Source organism: Ursus americanus, chromosome 35 (assembly GCF_024610735.1).
Source record: "Ursus americanus isolate L20-20 chromosome 35, mUrsAme1.1.p, whole genome shotgun sequence".
NCBI classification, from domain to species: Eukaryota; Metazoa; Chordata; class Mammalia; order Carnivora; family Ursidae; genus Ursus; species Ursus americanus.
In genome coordinates, this window is record NC_142161.1 from 2313656 (window position 1) to 2326438 (window position 12783).

Here is a 12783-nt window from a genome sequence, read left to right on the forward strand (position 1 = left end):
GTCCTTTCCTCTTCCTACACGCACTCCCAGTGATCTTATCCAGTCTCAAGGCTTTAAGTGCCACTGATATTCCAACAATGCCCAGATTTACTCCTTCAGCTCAGCTCTCTGCTGAGCTTCAGACTCATGTATCCAAGTGTCCACTTGACCTCTCCAGCGGGTGTTTAATAGACATGTCGAACCTACCATGTCCCAGATGGAAACACCGATCCTCTCTTCTCCTCCTCCCCTGAAACTGCTCCTCCATTAATGTTCCCCTCCTCAGTCGAAGGGAATGTCATCCTTTGCATTTTGAGGCCAACAACTGTGGTATCGTTCTTGATTCCTTTCTTTTCCTTTTCCCCCTCTTCCACCCTGTCAGCGAAGTCCGTTGTTTTCACCTTCAGAACTCCTGCAGCATCTAACATCCAGCCGTCTCTCACTACCTCCACTGCTACCACCTAGTCCGAGAGACCATTTCCTCCCACCAGCATCATTGTAAAAGCCTGGGACCTGGACTCCCTGCTTCTATGCTTAACTTCACACAGCAGCCCGAGTAATCCTTTCAAAATATAACTCAGATCATGCAACTCTGCTCAGAATCCTCTAATGCTTCATCGTACTCCGAGTAAAAACTAAAATCCCTACAAAAGTCCTTATGCTCTGCAGTAATCTGTCCTCCCACACCCTTACCTTTCAGAATAAATCCCCTACTGTTTATCTTCCCTCTCACTCACTCTTTCTAAGGTCTGTTCTCTTTGCTGTTCCTAAAAGACACGCATACTCGCTTTAAGAAATCACCTCCCCTCCCCCAGATCTTCGGCAAGGCTAAAGACCATACCACCTTTAAGCCTTTGCTTAAATGTCACCTTATCTAGGTTGCTTAACTACCCTATTTAAAAATGTTATTCATAGCTTCCCCCCATTCTCCGTCCTATTAATTTTCCCCATAGACCTTATCACCTTAATCGGCTATATAATTTACATACTTATTATATTTTTTGTCTTTCTTTTTGCTTTTTTGTTTGTTTTTGCTCTGCTGTATTCCTGATGAGTCCCACGTACCTCTCAGTGTCTAGCATGTAGGTACTCAAGAAAGGATTACTGAATAAGGCTCTGAAAACGAGAGGCCCAACTGCCACTACACAATATTCCTGAGATGTCAAGGTCACGGACTGATTTGAGCTCCAGGCCAGCCCTCAACAGTTGCTCGCTCAACTGAATCTCCACTCTGGCGATCCATGAGGCTTAATGGGGGGGCTGGAGTAGACACCCCTCTTTTCCTACGTGGAGAGTGCAGGTGATCCAACCCCTCTTTATATGTGGGAACCTCAGTCTTTCTCCCTAACCCTTCCTCTCCGAAATCCGCAACCCCCGTTGACCCCGCCGCCTCTCTCACAACCTCTCCAGAAGCTGAGGCCTTTGACCACAAAGAGGGGCTGGCGCTGGCCGCCCTTGCCAACCCTCGATGACCGCAGGTGTAAATGCGCCTTTCCGCCAGCAGGGGGCAGGAGCTGCCCGGCAATCCAGTGCTGGGCGCGCGCCCGCCTCCTGCCCGAGTTTCCCTGCGGGTTCCCCGCTCCTCCTCAGCTACCCGCCTCCTTCCTGGGAGGAGTGAGAGAGGGCGCCAGGGCCCCGGGGAGTCTATGCGCGCTCGCGGGGGTGGGGGTGACGCGGTGCCGAGCGTCGGTTCGGGAAAGCCAGGCTCCCGCCCTGGGATGGTGCCCTTCGGGCTCCCGGGCTGCTCGAATAACACTCCGACAGCGCTGCCCCTGAGCCCCGAGAGACCGGGCCCACCCCGTTATTCCTCAGGTCCCTTCACCCCCAGGGGCTCCGCCACCGCGGGGGCGGGTCACAGCTCGTGCAGAGCAGTCTGGAGGCTCTACACGGAGGGCCTCCCGCCTCCTCCACAGAAACAAACCCCGGACTTGGGGGCACAGCCCCGGAACCAGGCGCTGCCGGAGAGGAGGGCGCGGAGCAGGGGAGACCCCTCCTCTCCCTCCGCACCCTCGCTTGTGCGGGCGGGTCCAACCGCCGCCCAGGCCGGCAGGGGGCGCTGCGCCGCCGTTCTCCGCGCGCCCGGGGACCAGAGCGCGACCTCTGGTTCTTCCGTAGAGGTGGCTTGCCAAAGGCTCTTCGAAATCCTGCCGGAAAATACGCAAATCGGCTTCAAATAAAGAGCGCCTACTGTGTACCACGAGCTCTTCATTACGACGGTGGTTAGATGGGCGGAAGGCGGGGTGTCTGCTTCTCTGCTGGGCTGCTGCGGGGTAGAGGTGGGGGTGTCCAGGTCAAGTCTGGGCAGCATCGCTGGGTAGTTTTAAGTTTTCTTCGTAACTTCATTGTTTGAACTTTATATTACCAGGGTCTTCCTGACGGACTGAGAACGGGCTACAGTGAGGTAGTCTCTTTGACTTCTTTATAGATGCATCCCACATGCGAATGGTAAGCGTAAATGAGACATTGAGAAAGCAGATCTGGTAAAAAGGATGTTTTCCTTCGGTCCTTTTTGTTAGGCCCCAATTTTCTTTTCCAGACGCAGCTCAGGTTTTTTGTATCCCTTCACAGTCTTTATATATTACACACATTTAAAAGGTTATTAACGTATTCAATGGAATATTACTCAGCCATCAGAAAAATGAAATCTTGCCATTTGCTACAAGGTGGAAGGACCTGGAGGGTATAATGCTAAGTGAAATAAGTCATTCAGAGAAAGACAATTATCATATGATCTCACTGATAGGTGGAATTTAAGACACAAAACAAAGGGTCGTAGGGGAAAAGAGGAAAAAAATAAAACCAGATGAAACCAGACAGGGAGACAAACCAGAAGAGACTCTTAATCATAGGAAACAAACTGAGGGTTGCTGGAGGGGAAGGAGATGGAAGGATGGGGTAACTGGGTGATGGCCATTAAGGAGGGCACATGATGTAATGAACACTGGGTGTTATATAAGACTGATGAATCACTGACCCCTACCTCTGAAACTAAGAATACATTATATATTAATTAATTGAATTTAAATTAAAAAATTTAAAATAATAAATATACTATTACAAAAAATAAATAAATAAAAATAAAAGTTTATTAACAGGGCGCCTGGGTGGCTCAGTGGGTTAAGCGTCTGCCTTCAGCTCAGGTCATGATCCCGGGGTCCTGGGATGAAGCCAGCTGCCAACTCCCAGCTCAGTGGTTTGTCTGTTTGTCCCTCTCCCTCTGCGCCTCCCCACTGCTCCCTAGGGTGTGCCGGAGCTCTCTCTCCCTCTCTCTCTCTCTCAAATAAAGAAAATCTTTAAAAAAATAAGTTTATTAACATATATATTCATGCATGTGTTTCTCTCCTCTTTTTCCCTCACAAATAATAACATTTTATACACAGGGTTATACACTATTACCTCTTTCCCACTAGGAATATATTTTGGACATATTTCATGCCAGTAGCAAAAGTATACTTGGTTCTATTTGCATAGTATTCTGTTGTAAGGATATACATCATATTTTAACCAGTCCCATGTTCAGGACATTCTGTTTGTTTCCCAGCTTTTCCTAGTATAAACCAGTGAGGACGGCTATACTGGAACAAAGCAGCAACGTGAAGCCCCATGTACTTCTCTGTGGCGCGCGTGCTGTGCACAAGGCCGTCCGGTACGACCCGTCCTCCCGGAGGTAAGTTCTGAAGCTCCTGCACGGGTGTGGGGTCCGGGAGCTGTGGGGTGACAACAGAAACCCTTCCAGATGCACCTGCTGTTACCGGACCGAATGAAGCCTGGGAAAAGAACATTCTGGGCACAGCAGAGCTATTGTTTTTATTATGACTATTATTTATTTATTTCATAATGGGTATCTGAGAAGTCAGTATCAATTGGGTTAAAGTTTGGTCTTTTAATGTTGCCATTTTAGTATATGGCGGACAAACTGAGGTACTAGGATGGACAAGTAACTTAACATTCACTTGGAGCGCATTCTGGAGCAAACTGAAAGTTTCCGTGCGTAAGACAATAAATTGCCTCGTTGAACCCTCACAACAGTCTACAAGGTGCGTCTGATTGTCCCCATGTTAGAGATTGTCTGAGGCCCAGACAGGAAGGTAAGAGCAGGGAGCAGCAGAATCCTGAGCGCCGGCCTCCACGCTTGCGTGTTCTTCCTGGCGCGCGGCTTCTCAGAGGGAGGCAGGGTACGAGGGAGGGTTAAGGTCAGTTCTGCCCACTCAGGCTGCCTCTGATTCTCATCTCTAAGAAGGGCATATCACCCAGACTGAAATACCCGCCTTGTTGGGGTTTTGTTTCCTAGGTAGTCGTGTTTCCTTAAGAAAATGTATTTTCAGAGTGTGACAGATGGAACTAGTGTCCGTTCCAGTGGTTTTCTCACTTCTCACACCCCTGTCATCTCCAGGTGCGAGCTGTGTTTATTGATTTTTTATTTTTTTTAAAAGATTTTGTTTATTTATTCGTCAGAGAGAGAGAGAGCACAAAGCAGGGGGAGTGGCAGGCAGAGGGAGAGGGAGAAGCAGGCTCCCCATTGAGCAGGGAGCCAGATGCAGGGGTTCTGGGATCATGACCTGAGCCGAAGGCAGACGCTCAGCCGACTGAGCCACCCAGGCGTCCCGCAAGCTGTGTTTACCAACGCAAGTAACAAAATTATGTTTGCTGTTTTAATTGATCATACATGCATGTGTATACTATATATTATATATACGATTGTTATGTGAGGCTTTTCAGTCCCTGAGTTAAATGGTTTCACCACAGCAGAGCCACTTGGTATTCAGCTCTTCGTTAGCCCCCCTGCATTGACCTTTAATAAAGATAAATGTATGTTTCTCTTTGGGTGTTTGCAATATTATGTAGTAAGCTGCTGGCACTATGGTAAAGTAGTTGTCAAAGTGTGGTCCAAGGACCTTGATGGTCCCCCAAACTGTTGAGGTGTCTGTGAGGTCCTAACCCATATCACTATCTGTGGGAGGCTGAATTTTCCTTGTGTAATCCGACAAAACAACACCGTGCCGTAGATTGAATGGAAAAGCAGATAGGACAATCCAACCAGGCATTAAAGGAATATTCACAAATGTGAAGCAATGCCGTAGTTCATACTAAGTTTTGGTTTTGGAAAATGGAATTGTTTTTCATAAAAATATATCAATGTCATATGCTGGATTCACTATTGTTATTTTATTTTATTATTTTTTAAAGATTTTATTTATTTAATTGAGAGAGAAAGCACAAGAGTGAGAGAGATTGAGAGAACAAGTCAGGGGAGAGGCAGAGGGAGAAGCAGACTCCCAGCGCAGTGGAGAGCCTGACGTGGGGCTCGATCCCAGGACCCTGGGATCATGACCCAAGCTGAAGGCAGATGCTTAACGACTGAGCCACCCAGGCGCCCCCAGTATGAGGTTGTTTTCCTAGGCAGTGCGGGAGGATGTTGGCTGGTGCTCATCTGTCAGCAAAACAACTGTATGTGGTCACTCATCAGTGACTTCCCCAGAATGGGGACGGGTTGTACTGAGAATTGGAAGAAGGATGGGCTAGGTGGGTGATGGGCTTTAAGGAGGACACTTCTTGTGATGAACACTGGGTGTTGTATGTAAATGACGAATCACTAAATTCTATACCCGAGGGGCGCCGCCCGGGTGGCTTAGTCATTGAGTGTCTGCTTTTGGCTCAGGTCATGATCCCAGGGTCCTGGGATCGAGTCCCACATCGGGCTCCCTGCTCAGCTTCTCCCTCTCCCACTCCTCCTGCTTGTGTTCCCTCTCTTGCTGGGTCTCTCTCTGTCAAATAAATAAAATCTTAAAAAAAAAATTCTACACCTGAAACTAATATTGCACTGTCTGTTAACTGGTTGGAATTTAAGTGAAAACGTGGGAAAAAAGATTAGAGTTTGACTCACAGCTCTGCCATTCACTGACCTCGCGACCTCAGACAAGGAGCTCACTCTTTCTTTCCTACGAGGAAAACAGTAAAATTCTCTGATACGGACATAATCAGGTTGATGGTGGGTCACCCTGGATTCTGAGCACAGGTAAGAGTCAATATCATCTCTAGGGAAGTGGAGGAGGGGGTAACCAGCAGGACAGCATTGTTGCGAGGCTTTATAAAAATGTCTAGAATGAAATCTGTACATCCACGTAGTGTCAGGCTCCTCCATTTCCTATGCTCAGTGGAAAATGATGACGTATGTATATGATGAGCGAAGCCACGCTCTGTTAGGTATACAGCACCCGTCAAACAAAGTTTCCTCGTGGGTGTAATGTTCCAGGCCTCTTGATTGCCCATCAGAACAAAGGTAGATGAAAGGAAGAAACTTTATCGGAGACAGCTGAGGACGGCGACTCCGACACTCATGTCTGCGGACTGAGAGGCTTGTTGATTGACTGTATTACACCTCCTGCCACGTTCACCAGCAGGGTCCTTAGGCTAGCTGGTTCTGGAGTTCCGGGAAGGCTGATGTGCTGATTCCATCCCTCGCCTTATGAAACGCGGACGCAAGTCTCAGGCAGCTTCTCCTGTCGTGAGAACACTCGCAATTTTAACCATGAAGACAAAAACAATGCAATCTTTGCGAAAAAGTGACTTATTTTCTTTTAAATAAACTAACAACTGTTTTTAAGAAAAGTTAGCCTTCGTCGGATTAACAGTTTTCAAAGGGAAACCCAGTTTGCAAACAAAACAGTTCTTACCTAAACATATATAAACCAGCACGCACACACATACGGTCCCACATCGACGCACACACAAGTCACGCTCAGTTAGGGAGTGAACGAACGACAGAGCAGAAGGAGATCTTTATTTTTTAATTTTTTTTAAAAGATTTTATTTATTTATTTGACAGAGAGAGAGGCAGCCAGCGAGAGAGGGAACACAAGCAGGGGGAGTGGGAGAGGAAGAAGCAGGCTCATAGCAGAGGAGCCTGATGTGGGGCTCGATCCCAGGACTCTGGGATCACGCCCTGGGCCGAAGGCAGACGCTTAACGACTGCACCACCCAGGCGCCCCCAGAAAGAGATCTTTAGAGCATAACCTTCACTTTGGAGCAGAGGAGTGGAGGATGAAGTGATTTGCCAACCTCCTGGCTGCCAACAGCCAGCTCGTGACGGGCACCAAACTGCAGGTTTCTCTCCTCATGTTTGTGGGGACGTCAGAGGCTCTCTGTCAGAGGCTGGTAAACTTTCTAGATGTGAAGCAGTAACCATGAAATTAGTCCCTCTGACAGGCAATCTGCTTAAGACCATTGCAGACTTTTTCCATGTGGCCTTCACCCTAAAGTCTGGGAAGAAAACATCTACAGTGTCCTTTCTACAGATTAGAGGAAAGAGAGGCACGACATTCTATTTTGGGTAGGAGTATCCATGTCCGAGAGGGACACACCGATTTCTGCGGATGTCATCTGCTCGGCAAACACCCTTCCCTGGGACTCCCAGGTACGAAAAAAGGGAGCCGGAATATTAGACCCGGAGACAGGAACGTGACACCCAGGCGATACTCAGAAACCCTAAGCACCACCTGGAAAGTTTCCTGATGATGGGCCCCATGTAAGGAAGACTTGGGATCTTTATTTTGAGGCAGAGAACTATGTGTAGGAAACAGGAAGTCTGCTCCCTCAGAACTGAAGTGCTCACATTTTCTTTTTAACAGCATTATAAACAGGCATAGGTATTTACAAGTGGAAATAGTTATTCAGATACAAGGCATACAGTTTGTCAATTCCCTTCTAAGCTAGCCCAGGGCAGAAAAGCGTTGGCAGGGACCCCCGCCTCCCTCGCAGGCTGTGGAATCTGGTGGCTGGGAGAGGCCAACACCTGAGAGATGGAAGTTGTTAGGTTAACTGGACTGCTTGAATAAGGAGCAAGAACCCGCTTTGGGGTTTGGAAATCACCTTGTGTGACAGTCCCATACAGGGTGACTAGGTGGTAGGCACTTCCTTTACTGACAAGTCCTCTCCTCTCCTTGCCTCTCACCCAGAGAACAAAGGGGGGTGAGGGAGAAGGAGGCTGTGAGAACAGGGCTTGCTGCGAGTACAGGAAGCGTAAGCGTAGATAGGTTGGGGGAAGAGGATTTATGACATGAAGTGTTTGGACAAGGAGTTCTCAAAATAGGTATTTTGGAGGAAAAGGAGCATGGCCTGCTCTCTGACCCCACTCTTCTTGACCTGCTTTCACAGGGAACATGAATCTGATGTGGACCCCCCTCCCCTTCCTCCTGGAGCAAATGTCTTCACCCCAAGCCTGCCTCTCTCCACACAGCAGACAGACAACCCCAAGTCACGGGTCCTTGGAGGACACCACCGATCCTGGGATGTGATCATGAGGTGACCGTGGCTGATGCATGGGGTCAATGTAATCAGATCAAGGATGTGGAACCAAAGTGGATTTCTTTTTTTTTTTTTTAATGATTTTTTTATTATATTATGTTAGTCACCATACAGTACATCCCCGGTTTCCGATGTAAGGCTCGATGATTCATTAGTTGCATATAACACCCAGTGCACCATGCAATACGTGCCCTCCTTACTACCCATCACCAGCCTATCCCATTCCCCCACCCCCCTCCCCTCTGAGGCCCTCAGTTTGTTTCTCAGAGTCCATAGTCTCTCATGTTTCATTCCCCCTTCTGGGAATCTTTATCCCTTTCTTCTCCTACCGATCTTCCTAGTTCTTATGTTCCATAGATGAGGGAAATCATATGATAGTTGTCTTTCTCTGCTTGACTTATTTCACTTAGCATTATCTCCTCCAGTGCCGTCCATGTTGCAGCAAATGTTGAGAACTCGTTCTTTCTGATAGCTGAGTAATAGTCCATTGTATATATGGACCACAACTTCTTAATCCAGTCATCTGTTGAAGGGCACCAAAGCGGATTTCTGCAGCATTCCACCACCAGCTGCTCCAAGCACAAGTGCCGCAAAGCTGCCCACGGTGTCAGTGGCCCTGCCTGCTTTGCCAGTGCGGGAACCAGACTCCTGCCCTGCTCCGACGTAACAAGGACTTCAGGCCCATCCTTGTAGGCTGTGAGATGGGGGCGCCTTTTCCCGGGGCTGGCTAGACTCCTCCTGGACCTGACACAGAAGCTGACAGACTCGCACCCCACGCCTCCAGATCTTTGAGTCCCTGGCCAAAGACTTGCCTGTGAACGCTTCTTCCCCTGCAGAGGGATCTGGTACCCAATCACGCGCAGTCCTGCATCTCTCTCTCGGCCTCTTCCCCCAGCCCCACTCCACCGGACATGCCTGCCATGGTGACGCTTTGTTTGGTGCAAGACATGATGGGGGTGGAGGAGCTGGGGAGAGAGCGCGTTGTGGGCATCTGCTGTGGAAAAGCCTGGCTCCCACCCAGCGGCTACACAAGCCAGACTGGCTGGGCCGATGTGCCCACAGGCTGCTCTCATAGGAACCCCCGAAGGCATTTAAGAAACAAAACAGAAGACCAAGGGGCAGGGAGGGAAAAATAAAACAAGAGGAAACCAGAGAGGAAGACAAACCATAAGAGACTCTGAAGCATAGGAAACAAACTGAGGGCTGCTGGAGGCGAGGCGGGGGGAAGGGGTAAGTGGGAGATGGAATGAGCGCTGGGTGTTAGATAAGACTGATGAATCACTGAACTCTACCTCTGAAACGAATAACACACTATATGTTAATTAATTGAATTTAAATTAATTTAAAAAAATAGAGAACTCTGGATGGTGCTGGGCCTGCACAGCTCCCAGTCCTGGCTGGCGGGGTCCTTCTGCCCGGCCTTCGGCTCCCTTCTCCGCAGCAGGCTCCCGCCGGGATGATGAGGAATGACGGCTGAAGGGAAAACCCACCGCCTTCCCAGAAGCACATCCCTGAACCGGCACAGCGCAGAAGCAGCCACTCCCTGAAGGAGACAAGGCGGAGTCAGGACTCAGGCGGGTGTCCACGGTGGCCTCCTTGGCCCGCAGGGGGCGCTGTGCCCCCTGAATCCGCTGGCCGAGTGGAGACCAGAACTTTTTCCTGGGCTCCCCTTAAGATCTGGGGACATGCGGGCGCCTGGGTGGTTCAGTCAGTTAAGGGTCTGCATTAGGCTCAGATTATGATCCCGGGGTCCTGGGATGGAGCCCCCATCGAGCCCCGCATGGAGACCTGCATCTAGCCGGGCATTGGGCTCCCTGCTCAGCGGGGAGCCTGCTTCTCCCTCTCCCTTTGCTATTCCCCCTGCTTCTACTCTCTGTCTCTCTTTCAAATACATGGATAAATAAAATCTTAGAAAAAAAAAGAAAAAGAAAAAAAGATCTCGGGACATGGGTTTGGAAGTGTCCCGGTTACGGCACAGGACTGGAGGGTAATAGCTGAGAAAGCAGACGATTCAACCGGCGTAACTACAGCCTCTCTTTCAGATTACAGATTTCTGAGTTTCGCCATAACGTTCATGCTGTTCATGCTGCTCTTAGTATCGAACTGGCCACCTTCGGATTTGCATTCCAGCACCGCAGGCAGGAAGAAAAGGAAGTAGGATACCTACGGAGCTCGTACTTAGCTGTCAGCTTGACAGTTCGGCTGTACTGGAAAAGAGTTGATTTCATCTTGTAACCCATCATACACACCACCCACATTTTATTTTAAGTGCGCTCCACGCGCAACGGCCCAGCATGCTTTACCCACTGAGCCAGCCCGGTGCCCCCACACAAGCCATTTCTGGAGGAGGTTTTTCTACTCACAAGGCAGCATCCATAGATGACTTCTTTCTTTACCCTGTGGCTCCACCGAAAAGGAGTGGAGGCTTTGAAGCAAGGAAACCCGACTCCAGGGCATGGACTGACTGGCCAGGTGACCATGGAGTAAAGTGGTGTGGACAGTTTACCGTCCTGGAATAATGGTGACAAAACTGGATACCCTCTCTGACTTTCATTTCCCTGTAGTTTATTGTCTTCCTTTGTGACCCTCAGCTCGCTCTAAAAATGCTTTCTAGAAATCTTTAATGGGCCCTTGTGGTAAATCCTGTTGGTGCCGAGGATTTTTTGTAGACTCCCATTTTCAGGATGGGAAGATTCCCTTCCCTTCTATCCTGGTCTCCACCCGTGAATGGATTGTGTGTTTTATTGACTAATTTTTCTGCATCTAATGATACAGTCATATAGTATTTCTCTCCTCATCGGTTAATGGTGTGGGATTGTATAAAATTTCTGAACAGAAGCGACTCCATCTTGAAGCTGCATTTTCCTTTTCAACTGATGAACTCTCGAGCTGGGCCAGAAGTGGCAGTAGTTTTACAAGCAGTTGGTCATAAAATTTCAACAGGGCAACTGGCATTAGGATCTCGTGAGGACAGTAAAGTTAATTAATACATACCAGGGGCAATTTCATTTGATAGCACCAATAAAGTAATCAACAAGGTACTAATGAGAAGCGGCTCAACCGATTAGCACCAAATTACCAGGGTTTTTTTTTTTTTCCCCTTCTCTTCTTTATCTAAATCACATAATTACCCCTTCCTTCTTTTTCATAAAAACCTCTAGCTCTCCCCACACGAAGGGACACTTTTCTGGTTATTCTGGAGTCTGTGCTCCCCGAATTGTAACTCTGGGACCCCAAATAAAAACCTTTGTTCTTTTTTCAGCTTCGCCTTCTTTTCTTGGTTACCAACGGGGTGAATTACATTAATTGAATTTAGAGTACTAAAGCAACTTTGGCATTAATCCATTCCGGTTATGCTAAATTATCTTTTTTTATATATAACTGAATTGATTTTGCTAATATTTAAGGATTTCATTTTCCCTTTATGTTCATGAATGAACTTGGTATGTGTTATTGTGATTTTTTTTTTATCTTGTCTGATTTTGGTATCCAGGTTATACGTCAGCCTTCAGAAATGAGTTGAGGAGTATTTCTTCTTTTTCTATTTCCTATATTGGAATTGCGTGTTATTAACAGAACTCATCTGTAAGGTTATCTGGCCTGACATTTTCTTTGTGACCATTTTTAACTTCTTTTCAATTTTTAAAAATTGTTATGGAAACACTTCTTGAGATAGCTGTAGCAGGTTGTATTTTTATCCAGGAATTTATCCATTTCATCTAAAGTGTTTAAATGTAACAGCACAACCGGGTGTTGTATGGAAGTGTTGAATCACTACGTTGTACACCGGAAACTAATGGTACCCTGTATGGGTACTGGAATATAACTTACTGGAATTAAAATAAAAACGTAATAAATACATCAGCATAAAGCTGTCCATACTGTTTAATATTTGCAACATCTCGTTCTACATCCTATTTCTGTCTGACCTTTTATTTGTATCTTTTTTATTGATAAATTGTATGAGATGTGTCTTTTATGAGCCTTAGTAAACAAAGAATTTTTCAGATATGTAGAAGCTAAAAGAGTTCATTGCCCGAAGAAAGTCCTCCAGACAGAGAATAAAATGACAGCAGGTGGAAATAGGAATGAATTGTGTAGACAAGGAATGAGGACATTGAAAATTGTAACTACATGACAATATGAGTAATTGCTGGGGATAGTGCATGGGAATAGTTTTGGGAGGTTTGTGGTATAATTCTAAATACTGGATTTTGATCTCCGTGAAGGAATATGTTTATTTTCTAAGCCAAAAGCTCCGATAACATAATTTTCTTTGGCTTTCCAATACATGTCAAACCCAGTAAACCTGTCTCCAAATTTAAAAGAAAAATCTTTTTTTTTAAAGTCTTTTTTTTTTTTAAGATTTTATTTATTTATTTGACAGAGAGAGAGACAGCCAGCAAGAGAGGGAACACAAGCAGGGGGAGTGGGAGAGGAAGAAGCAGGCTCCCAGTGGAGGAGCCCTGATGTGGGGCTCGATCCCAGAACGCCGGGATC

The 12783-nt window shown here is 47.2% G+C and overlaps 1 long non-coding RNA gene across 1 annotated transcript; it reads left to right on the plus strand.

Moving 5' to 3' along the window:
* Positions 1–1679: 1679 nt before the first annotated feature.
* LOC123783920 (uncharacterized) lies at positions 1680–12028 on the plus strand. The gene is made up of 4 exons (XR_015723009.1): positions 1680–2424; positions 3521–3646; positions 3881–8280; positions 10326–12028. It is a non-coding gene; the product is annotated as an uncharacterized LOC123783920 (long non-coding RNA).
* Positions 12029–12783: the final 755 nt, after the last annotated feature.